The following is a 12,776-nucleotide window of genomic DNA, read 5'->3' as shown; positions in this document are numbered from 1 at the left end:
AGGTGTGCAGGTGTGTGTGTTCAGCGCTATGACTAAGGGCCCAGCTTCCTCAGGATACTCACACCAGTAATACCACAGGTACCAGGAACCTTCATGGGTTTCAGTCGGCCTTCATGGTGTTCCGGCATGTTCTTAGATCCCTGTTCTCTTTCTGCCTGCCTTCCTGAGGACTTCAAGCTCCAGCATGAGGCATGAAGACCATAGCCTTACGGCAGCTGCCTGATTAGCCCTCACTGTTGCATGAAGCTAATTCCTTGCAACAAATCCCTTTGTTTTGCATATATTTACATATAATAACTACATGTGCAAAGTATATGTTATTATGTATATTTAAAATATATGTTATATATATGCATATTTTGTAAATATGTGAAAATTGATCCAGCTATCATCTCATAGTGGTTTTGCTTCTCTGGTTGAACCCTAGTTGACATCAGAATAATAACAGCAACTATAACAAGAAACACTTATGGGGTGTTTTTTAAGTGTCAGCACTGTGCAAAGTACACTATGTATATTGTCTTACTTAATCCTCACAATAACTCTGCAAGCAAGGGCTGTCATTCCCATTTTACATGCAAAGAGAATGGGTCTAGCAAAGTCACTGCCATCCTAGAGCTCCAGAGTGGCAGAGCCTGAGGCTAATCTGGGTTTGTCTGACTCCAAAGCCTGGGCTTGAAACCATTGCACCATACTGCTTCCCTTTAAAACAAATTCTAGCCAGACTTCACATTAGAAATACAGTTTATGGGCATTCTGAGGCGTGAACATTGGGGCACCCCTCCAACTGCAGAGGAAGAGGAGAGTGTGCTTGCTTTGGAAACAGGATGTGCCTCGAAGGTCCTGATGTCTTTGAGAGTCTGGTTTAGAGGCAAGTGTGATGTTCTCGCCCACTTATAAAACAGGCCCCCTGCTCTCCTTCTGGAAGCCACTCATGTTCTTTGAACAAAGTATGGTATGTGTACCTCTGGTTATGCACAGGCTGACTTTAGATATCACTGAACACTATATAACAGTTGAATCACATATTCTCCTTTCAAATGATTTGTCTACTGATTATAGAGGCGAGAAAGTATTAGCACAGTGCTAATATGTTTCTAACACCTCTCTAACATCGGCTGGTCTACCTTTGAACAAGAAAAAAAAAAAAAACAGGGCATAGCCTGATAGTCTCCAGTGGGCAACTGTACCTACAGAGAATTTAGTAGCATTGGGTACATTGTTTATTTTTTTTGTAGTTACCTTCTAAGAATGACAAGGAATAGTGGTTTTTTTTTTTTTTTTTTTTTAAGATTTTATTTATTTATTTGACAGAGGTAGAGACAGCCAGCGAGAGAGGGAACACAAGCAGGGGGAGTGGGAGAGGAAGAAGCAGGCTCATAGCGGAAGAGCCTGATGTGGGGCTCGATCCCAGATTGCCAGGATCACGCCCTGAGCCGAAGGCAGACGCTTAACCGCTGTGCCACCCAGGCGCCCCAGGAATAGTGGTTTTTTAATGTCATATGCTAGAATTTGTAAGTTAGAATTTTACTAAAAAGATGTGAGTCAGTTTAAAGAAATACTGTAATAGTGCCTGTGGTTTTAGTGAAAATTGTCAAGGTGGTAAAAAGACTGAAGTCTGTGAAGCAGTGGTTAGATCAACATGGGAGAACCAACCAAGTGATACTACTTTCATTGTTCTCGTCCTGTTGATATGTCTTGGCCCATTCGAAACCCATCAGAGTAGTTGCTCAATAAGTATTTGTTGAATGAATAAATGAGCCCTTCAAGAAGTCTTCTCAGCCCCTTCCAGCTAGAATCCTCCCATCTGGAAACTCACAGCACTTACTGGGCTAGCACTCATTCCATAAACATTTTTTGGACACCTACAGTGTGCCTGGTACCAAAAATGCCACAGCCGAACAAGATGCCAAATATTGGGCAATTTAACGAGTATATCCTGTGATGATGCTTATATAAATTATTATAAAATTTGCATGGTAATACATACTTTTCATGTGCAGGCTCTGTTTTCCATATTAACTCTAACCGTAAAGCCAGGATCCAAATGACATATTGAGAATGTTAGGGAAAATAGAATGAAAAACGAAAAGCAAAACAAAAATGAAATGGTGGTACAGCTAGACCCATACTGGCCAAGACAGTGGCCCCTAGTCACGTGTGGCAGTTAAACATATGACATGTAGCTAGTGTCAGTGGAGATGTGCCTTGACTGTAGATTGCACACTGGGTTTCAAAGGCAGTATGAATAAAAGAATGTAGGAGATCTCGTTTATACTTCTCTATGCTGTAATGTGTTGTAATTATATTTGGGTTGTATCGGGGTAAATGAAATATATTATTAAAATGAATCCCAACAATTTCTTTTTACTTCTTTAACATGGCCAGTAGAAAATTTAAAATTCGGGATGTGGCTCACATTCTCTTTCTATTGGACAGTGACAGTAGCTAGACTGTAAGACCCAAAAGGCTAGACACCTTGTCTTCTTGTTTCACTACTGTGTTTCCAGCATCTAGCACAATGCCTGGACATAGCAAGTGTTCAGTAAGCCTTTATTAAACCACATTGGACTGTGGAGTAATGCAACGGTGCGATATTGTGATTTATAATAACAGACAGATATTTGGTCTCAGTCCCAGTTCCCAGCCCTGAGCTCCTAAAAACCCTTGCAATTTCCTAAGCGATGAGAGCCATTAAGGTGTCTTTTGTTATGTTAATAGGTGACTTTTGGACCCCACCTCTCTGGGTGGGAGCTGGTTGCCAGGAGAACCAACCTGATGATTTAGAGGGTCAGAACTTTCAGTACCAACCCTCCTTCCTACTCCCACTTCTGAGCTTGGGAGAGGAGGGGAGCAGGAGGTTGAATCAATTGCCAATGGCAGTGATTTAATCAATCATGCCCATGTAATTAAGCCTACTTAAAGACTCAGAGGACAGGGCTCAGAGAACTTCTGGGTTGGTGAACACGTGGATATTTGTGGAGAATGGTGTCCTTTTAAAGGGCGTGGAAGCTCCAAGGCCTCTTCCCATACCTTGTCCTATGCATTCTATCCTTTTATAATAAGGTGGTGATCCAGGAAGTAAAATGTTTCTCCGAGTTCTGTGAGCTGCCCTGGCAAATTAGTTGAACTTCTGATTTATAGCCAGTGGGTGGGAAGTACAGGTAACAATCTGGGCTAGTGACTGGTGTCGGAAGTGGTTGGGGGCAGTGAACCTTTAACCTGTGAAACCAATTATTATCTCCAGATAGATAGTGTCAGAATTGAGCTGAATTATTGGATGTGTTGTTGGTTGTGGGTGGGTGGGGGATGCCTCCCTCCACACACGGTGGAATTGGAGTCCTTTTAGAAGACAGAGAGGCTTCTTCAACAATTGGTTCAGTATACAACTAGCATTGCTATTTTTCACACTTAACTGATTTTTTCCCGCAAATCTTTAAGAACTCTTACTTTTTTTTAAAAGTGTCTCAGGTAATGATTTAATTTAGATTTAACAAGCCAGTTATTGCAGGTCAATTAAGTGCCACTTTATGATTTAAAACCTATTTATTCAGATTAACAACCATTAAATGGTTTTATCACACCTCTTTTGGTTAATACTACTTAAAACTATTTTCAGTCATTTAAAACATCATTTCACATCCATGGACACTTAAAATAAATCTTTTAAAGTCAAGATGATATCTTTAAAAAAAATCTCTGTGGTCATTTGTAACCTGATTTATTATAGAAGAATGCACAGATATAATTTACTAAGAAGCAAAATAACCAAACTATAGGTAAAGGTTCTATAGACTATATAAGGTGACCAGAAGGTAGACAGAGTTGACTGAGCAGTGAGCTTATATTTAAGTATTAGTATTTTTTAAATAACAGCTTTATTGAGCACCCTTTGAAAAAAAGATTATTTATTTACTTATTAGAGAGAGAAGGGGAGGTGTAGGAGGGACAGAGGGAGAGGGAGAGGCAGAGAATCCCAAGCAGACTCTGCGCTAAGTGCAGAGCCTGATGTGGGGCTCAATCTCACGACCCATGAGATCATGACCTGAGCCGAAATCATGAGCCGGGTTCCTAACTGACTCAGCCACCCAAGCACCCCTAATTGAGCACCTTTTTAAAGTATACAATTCAGTAGTTTTTAGTATGTTATCGAGTTATGAAACCATTACCATTTTAAATTCCGGAACATTTCTTTCATTCTAAAAAGGAAATCCCATACCTATTAGCAGAAAATCTTAATTCCAGTCTGTCTCCATGCCCTGGCAACCACTAGTTGACCTTCTGTCTCTATGGATTTGCCTGTTCTGGACATTTCATATAGGCGGAACTATACAATATGTGACAGTTTGTGTCTGGCTTCTTCACCTGGCATAATGCATAATGTTGTAAGATGGGTCAGTATTTCTTTTTTTTTTTTCTTTTTCTTTTTTTTTTTTTAGAGCAAGCACACGTGGGGAGGAGGGGCAGAGGAAGAGGGAGAGAGAATCTAAAGCAGGTTCTACGATCAGCGCAGAGCCTGACATGGGGCTCGATCTCAGGACCCCAAGACCATAATGTGAGCCAAAATCAAGAGTTGGAAGCTTAACTGACTGAGCCACCCAAGCACCCCCATTTTATTTCTGAATAATCTTCCATTGTGTGGATATACCACATCCACTCATCAGCTAATGAACATTTGGGTTATGGAAAAGTAATACTTTTTAAAAATTACACACTTTATAACAAAAATTTCACATGATGTATATGTGTACTAATAATGATACTAGTATTTGTTGAGCACTTATTACGTACCAGGTGTTCTAAATGCTTGTATGTTTTAGCATATTTAATGTTCACAACAACCCTAGGAGGGGAGGATGGTCACCATGACTTCCATTATTCTTATGGGGAAATTGGGAAATGGGAAGATTAAGTTACCTATCACAGGATAAACAGCTAGTATGTTATTCAAACCCAGGAATTCTGGCTTGCAAAACCCTGCACTTTACTTTTCATTAACAAAATTATTATACAAAGAACTGTCTTGGGGGATGGGTATACAATTCTGTGAATGTTAAAACATATAAATTTGTGTTACTACCACCGCCACAGTCAGATAAGGAACTCTCCCATAATCCCAAAATACTCTTGTGTGTCCCATCCTGACCCATTCTAACTGTTGGAGGAGGAGACGGCTAGTTGACCTGAGAACTAGATCCCGGCAGTTGGAGGCTCTTTACTCCTCTTCTGTCTTTGGAATGTAGGTCCCGCCCACCATTCCCACAGTGGGAGCCATTTTCAAGCACACAGCCTTGGAGTAAGCTGGTGCTGAGACTACATGGACCAAATCTGTCACTGACTCTCATAGTGAAGACCTCTATATAAACGTTTAAGGTTTTGACGGGTAGTGTAGGTATCTCCTTGGCTTGCGGCCACTCAAAACAAGCCTCTTAAGTAAGTTACCTCATTTGTTAAACCAGCCACCTACCAATCTGGAGCGGCCTGCCTCTTTCTTCAGCCTCTCCTTGCCCCACGTGTCCAGGGACCAGTTTGCAAACCAAAACTAACCCCATGGCGACCATTGATCTCTTCTCCAACCTATGGTTTTTTTGTTTTTTTCAATGACTGTCATGTAAATGGAATCATATAGTAGGTAACTAGTGAGACTGGCTTATTTCACGCAACATAATGCCTTTTAGATTGATGCAAGTTGTTACAGGTGATAACAGTTCATTCCTTTTTATTGCCGAGTAGGGTTCAGTTGTATGTCTGTGCCAGTTTGTTTATCCAGCCACTGAAAAAATCATTTTAACTGAGGTGTGACATTCAAACAGAAAGTGCACAAATATATGGATACCGACAGGTGAATTCACGAATGCACCCATATAATCACCACCCAGGTTAAGAACTAGAATCTTGCCAGTGCCCTAGATATGCCTTTGTGCCCTCTTCCAGGTAACCTTACTTCTGTTTTTACTTCTATCTCCATAGGCTACTTTGGCCTGTTTTTGAACTTTATACATAGGGACTCATATAAAATTTGCTTTTTTAAAAAAGATTTTATTTCTTTATTTCCTTATTTGGGAAAGAGAGACAGAGCACAAGCAGGGGGGAGGGGCAGAGGGAGAAGCAGGATCCCCACTGAGCAGGGAGCCCAATTCAGGGTTCCATCCCAGGACCCTGAGATCATGACCTGAGCCGAAATCCAGAGTTGGATGCTTAACCGACTGAACCACCCAGGCTCCCCAAATCTAATTTATGAATCATTTAAATTGGAAAGTGCTTTATAGGCCCTGTGGAAAAAAATCTTTGCCTATTCTAGGTTTGTCTTTCAGAAAAGCTTTTTTGTTGTACCTCTACATTTAAGTCTACCATCCACCTGGAATTTATTTCTGTATATAGTGTGAAGCAAGATTCATTTTTTTTTCCCATGTGGATTTCCACTGACTGAGCCCCAGTTTTCAAAAATAATGTTTTTCCCTATTGCACTCCAATAGTGTCTGTCATAAATCAAGTAACAGTACATTGTAGGTCTGTTTCTGGACTCTTTATTCTCTTCCACTGATCCATTTGTCCCACTTTGCAACATTACCCCCCGTTCTTAATTACTGTCGCTTTTTCATAATTCATTTTTTAAAGTTTTTATTTATTTAAGTAATCTCTACACCCAACGTGGGGCTTGAACTCACAAGCCGGAGATCAAGAGTCACATTTTCTTCCGACTGAGCCAGCCAGGAGCCCCTATCATAATTCCTAATGTCTGGAAGTGCGAATCTTCCAATCTTGATATCATCAAGATTGTCATGGATATTCTCAGCCCTTGTTATTTCCATATAAATTATAGAATTAGCATATCAATTCCAGCAAAAAAAGAAACCCGTTGGGATTTTGATTGGGGTTTTGTTAAAATTTGTAGCTTAATTTAGGGAGAATAACTTTACAATATTGAGTCTTCCAATCCATGAACGTTATTTATTCCTGCATTTATTTAGGTCTCGTATCAGTCAGGGTTCAGTGAAGAGACAGAAACCAGACCAGTAATTTGAACAGGGAAAATTTCACATGAAAATATGTTAGCTAGTTCAACTAGTAAAAAGGTGGATAGCTATTTCAAAGGATAGAACATGATTCTAAGGGGTACAGAGGAGCAACTGGAGAAGGCAGTGAATAAGTGAAGATACTTGGAAACTTAGGACTCTCTCCTCACTGCCAAGGCTGGAATTCAGACCTCTTTGGAGGTGTGGCTGCCATAGAAACGTCTGGTCTACTGGTGATGGTGAACGGGAGGGGTGGGCTACAACTGACCTGCAGAAATGGTCTTAGTGGGCGGAGGGGAGGAGGAGGAGGAGGGCATGGGCTGAACGGTTGGTCTGCAGGACTTCTGATGTGGTGGGTAGAAGTGGTAATAATGGGCATCCTTAACTCATTCCAGCCTGAGAGAGGAAATGTTCAATATGTCACCACTACGTATGACGGCTCTAGTTATTTTGTAGCTACTCTTTATCAGAACTGTCTTAGTGTGCTGAGATTAACCATGAATGAGTATTTGACTCTTTTCAAATGCTTTTCCACATCTATTGAGATGAATCCTTTTTTTTTTTTTTTTTTTGGTCCTTTGTTTGATTAATATGGAGAATTTTAGTGATTTCTTTTCAGACACAAAACAAACTTTGTACTCTTGGAGTGAACCAGAGTTGGTCATGATATAGCACCCTTTTTATGGAAGTATACATTTGATTTCATAATATTTTGTTTGGGAATTTTGTATCTGGGTCTATGAAAGTGTGGACTGTAATTTTCTTTTCTCGTAATTTACTCGTCAAGTTTTGGTATCTGGGTGTTTGTATCAAGGTCATGCTGACCTCAAAAACTGAATCAAGAAATGTTTCATCTTTTTATATTTCCTAGTAGAGATTTTGTGAGGTCAATATTACATCTTTTTTAAATGCTTGGAAGAATTCACCAGTGAAGGTATCTGGGCCTGGGGATTTCTTTGTGGGAATGTTGATTACAGATTTGGTTTCTTTAATAGATATAGAAGTATTCAGATGTTTTATTTCTCCTTGTGTCAATTTTGGTAAGGTGTGTTCATCTCATCTAAATTGTCAAATTCTGGGGCACCTGGGTGAGCAGATCATGATCTCAGGTACTGGGATGGGCCCTGCTTCAAGCTGCATACTCAGTGGGGAGCTGCTTGTGGATTCTCTCTCTCCCTCTCCCTCTGCCCTTCCCACCCACTTGTGCTCTCTCTCTCTCAAAATAAAATATAAAGGTCTTAAAAAAATTGTCAAATTTTTTTGATATAATGTTGTTTATATTATTCTATCATTACTATTAAAGATAATACTATCTTTTCCATGCCTGTAGGATCTTGCTTTGACACTTACCAATTTTTATTAGCCTTTTTGGAGAACCAGTTTTGAGTTTTGTTGATTTTCTGTATTGTAAGTTTTCTTTTAATTTAATTGATTTTTTTTAATCTTATTTTCTTCCTTCTAGGTTCTTTGAGTTTGATTTGTTGTTCTTTTTTTTTTTTCTTAAGATTTTATTCATTTATTTGACAGAGAGACAGCCAGTGAGAGAGGGAACACAAGCAGGGGGAGTGGGAGAGGAAGAAGCAGGCTCTCAGCAGAGGAGCCTGATGCGTGGGGCTTGATCCCAGGGACTTGGGATCACGCCCTGAGCCAAAGGCAGACGCTTAACGACTGAGCCACCCAGGTGCCCCTGATTTGTTGTTCTTTTATTAACTTCTTGAGATGGATATATATATTATTGATTTCCATCTTCATTTCTTTTCTGGTATATCCATTTAAAGCTCTAAGTTTTTGTTTAACAAGAGTGTTAGCTACTTACCATACTTTCTCCTGTCTTATTTGTATTATCATTCAGCTAAAAATATTCCTAATTTCCTTTGTGATTTTTTCTTTTTTTGTGTAATTTTTTTAAAAGATTTGTTTATTTTTTAGAGAGAAAGAGGGCAAGCAAGCATGTGCAGGGGGAAGGAACCGAGGGAGAGGGAGAATCTCAAGCAGACTCCCTGCTGAGCATGGAGCTCAACTTGGGGCTTCATCTCACAACCCTGAGATCATGACCTGAGCCAAAATCAAGAGTCAGAGGCTTCACTGACTGAGTCACCCAGGCACCCCTGTGACTTTTTTCCCCCTAATTTCCAAGCAGGTTTTAAGAGATTTTTAAGTTACCATGATTGATTCCTGCCATAATTGCGCTGTAGTAAGAATATATATTCTGGATAATATTCATCTTTGCAATTTGTTTACATTTGTTTTATGACCCAGTGTTCCAGTCATTTTGGGTCAGTGTTCCACGTGCACTTGAAGGGATGTGTATTCTTTTATCATTGGGTGCATTGGATGTTTTCCACTGACTTATCCCCTGTTTCATTAATCTTTTTTTTTAAAGCTATGTCCAATCTCTTGCTAAAGAGTCCAATGTCAGACAAGTCAAATTCATTAATCATGTTGCTTAGATCTTTATACTCCTACGGTTTTTTTTTTCTTTTGTCTCCTTGTTTTATTAGCTCCTGAGAGAGGTTGTTAAAATATTCCACTACTCTTACGGATTTGTCTACTTTTCTTTTTAGATTTTTGATTTGTATATTTTGAAAGTATGATATTACGTGCCTATGAATATAAAATTGTCTCTTCCTGGTGGATTAACCTTTTTATTGGAATTTTCCTCTTTATGTCTAGTTACGTGTCTTGCCTTCAAGTTTACTTGGTTTGATATTAGTATAACTGCAGTGCCTTTCTTTTGGTTAGTGTTTTATTTTATTTCCTTCCTTTTACTTTCAACCTTTTTGTGTCCTTATGTTTAGGGTGTATCTCATATGAGCATATAACTGTTTTGTGCTGGTATAGTCTGATAAGCTGGGTCTGTTCATTAGAGTATTTGGTCTATTTACATGTAATGTAATTACTAATACGTTTGGTTTTATACCCACAATACTACTATTCTTTCTATTTGTTCTACTTCCCCCCTTTCTTCCTTTCCTGACTTAATTTGGACCAGTCAAAAAAACTTTTAAATTAAACCAGTTTTTCTTTCATTAACTTGTTACTTATGCCTTCTTTTAGTAGTTACCCTGGAAATTAAGACATCCCTCCTTTGTTTATTGGAGTCTAATATAAATGAGTATTTTCACCACTTTCCAGACAATTCTAGGGCCTATTACAGTCTAATTTATCTTCCTTGCGCATTTTGTGTTTTTAATTGTATTCACTTAAATGTACATGTATTTAAAACCCCACAGGAAATTATTGCTAATGTTTTCAATATTCATTTAGATTCACTCATACATTTATTTTTTTTTCTGTTGCTCTTCAATCTTTCTGTCTGGGATTGTTTTCCTTTTGTCTATAGAACTCCCTTTAGTTATTTCTTTTAGTCAGACCTGCTGGTGACAAATTCTCTCAGTTTTAATTGGTTTGAAAATATCTTTATTTTACTTTCGTCCTTGAAGGTTATTTTCATTATGTGTAGAATTCTAACTTGGACATCACCTCCTTTCATTGCCTTTTTGCTTCGGTCACATCTGTTGAGAGGTCAGCTCTCATATAGTGGCTTTGATCCTAAACTGCATGCCTCATACAGCACAAATGTGGGGAAACAGGTACAGTGTTTTTGAATCACTTCTCGTTATCTCCTTTCCTTGGGAGGACTATTTTGGACCTTCAACTCCTAGCTGTTTTGACATCCCCAAATACTAATTTTTGTCTCCCGCCCGCATGAAGCATCCTAACCACTCTGATGACTTCTCTGTCTTTTATTTTTTATTTTCATTTTTTTGAGATAGAGAGAGCAAGTGTGCATGAGCTGTGGGTGGTGGGGGGCAGAGGGAGAGGGAGAGAGAATCTTAAGCAGACTCCATGCCAGCACGGTGCCCAGTGCAGGGCTGGGTCTCACAACCTTGAGATCATGACCTGAGCTGAAGTCCCGAGTCAGACACTTAGCCAAGTGAGCCACCCAGGCACCCGCTTCTCTTCCTCTTAGCAGCTACCCTCTGCTCTGCCTCTGAGCTTCTCACCCCATGGTGCTTAAGAGTCATCAGTGTCCCCAGGGAAAAAGCGATGTGCACAACGTCAGGCTCATCTCACCGAACTTCCCTTCTTTCCAGGATTTTTGTACTGTAAGTCCTGGAGGTACCCCCGGGGACTTCAAATACAATTTTTGTGTGTTTGTGCCCCATCAGCTTTTCTAGTTACACGGGGTGGGAACATTGGCCTCAGCAGTGGCTCCATCACAGCTGCACTTGGAAGTTCCATAATTGGTTTCTTCTTCTGAACGCTTTCTCTGAAACACTTTGCATTTTATTTATGCTTCTGGTCCCTTGAGGTTTCTGTTTTCTGCATGTTGCCTCTAGGGCTGCTGGTCCTGCAACATGGGCTGCGTGGTCATTGTCACTGGTGGCTCCAGTGGTTGTGCGTCATGGTGGCCCTGAAGTTCACCCCAGAAGACCCAGCATGGTCTGGGCCCTGGCTTATCTCTCTCAGTGCCACTTCCACCCAGAATGGGCGAGGGAGACGGATCTTCTTCAGGGAGAGGCCTTTCTTAACGCCTCAGCCAGGTGGTCTTAGCGAACTCTCGTTCATGCCTACATCCTTTCTTTCTAGCGCTCTTCACAAATGTAATTTTCCACTGATTTGTGGAATTGGCTGAGTAGTTTATCTTTTCCCCTCCAGAATGTGGTCTGGGCCATGAAGACAGTGACCTTGTCTGTCTCATTTACACAATATCACCAGTGTCCACCACTGTGCCCAGTACACGTTTACTGAATTAATTTCAGGCTTGTGATGATAGGAGATGAGAACGAGGTGGGGAGAACTAACATTCATTACAGTTTTGCTATTTATCATCTTATTCAGTTTTTTTAAAGATTTTATTTATTTGTCAGAGAGAGAGAGAGCAAGCGTGCACACAAGCAGGGGGAGTGGGAGAGGGAGAAGCACTTCCTTCTGAGCAGGAAGCCCAATGCAGGACTCAGTCCCAGGACCCTGGAATCATGATCTGATCTGAAGGCAGATGCTTCACCGACTGAGCCACCCAGACTCCCTCATCTTATTTAGTTTTGACCTCACCTCCTGGAGGCAGGCAGTGTTGCTGTTTTGCATAGAGTAAACCATGGCTCAGAGAAATCCCGTTATTTTTCTAACGTCACGCCTTCGCTAAGTACCTGATACAGAATTCAGTCCCAGGCCTCACTGGTTCAAAAGGAACGCCAGCTCTGGATTGTTAAATGCTTCTCGGCCTTCCATGCTTTTTGTATTTCTCTATTGGCTTTTCATTCTTTGTCTGATACTCCTAGAATGCTAGGTTACGTCAAGGGCTTTTTCTGAAAATATAGGAAAAGCTAAAGAAGAGAAGCTGAAAATTTCTTTCTGTTACTTCAAAAACAGAATGGCATGCCTTCTATACTTCCACGGGAAGATTATGTGGGTCAATCTAGACTGACCTATAAACTTACATCCCTCAAATGGCCTAGTCAAGGGGGAAACATTAATTTGTTTAACTTCAGTTACAAACAGGTATCTAGAGTCATAGCAATAACTATTGTTTATTGAGCACCTACTGTGTGCCATACATGAAAATGGGCACAACCCCTACCTTCTCTTCAGTTACCAAAATGCCCCTGGAAAAGTATTCATTATTATTTTCATTGTACAGATTTGGAAACTGAGACTCAGAGAAGTAAAGAAACTTGCCTTAGGAAGTTTTAGATCCAGAATTTGAACTCCTTTATGGACTTCTGTAGAGACTGCTTATCATTACATACACTGATC

The 12,776-nt window shown here is 40.1% G+C and overlaps 1 protein-coding gene across 1 annotated transcript in view; it reads left to right on the top strand.

The window, feature by feature from the left end:
- The window catches only part of SUDS3 (SDS3 homolog, SIN3A corepressor complex component), a 337,068-nt gene that overhangs the window by 130,358 nt on the left and 193,934 nt on the right, over positions 1-12,776 (top strand). The gene's annotated exons all lie outside the window — the stretch shown is intronic.

The sequence above is a fragment of the Ursus arctos genome, unplaced genomic scaffold (assembly GCF_023065955.2).
Source record: "Ursus arctos isolate Adak ecotype North America unplaced genomic scaffold, UrsArc2.0 scaffold_34, whole genome shotgun sequence".
Taxonomy (NCBI): Eukaryota; Metazoa; Chordata; class Mammalia; order Carnivora; family Ursidae; genus Ursus; species Ursus arctos.
This window is presented reverse-complemented; position numbering and strand designations above follow the sequence as displayed.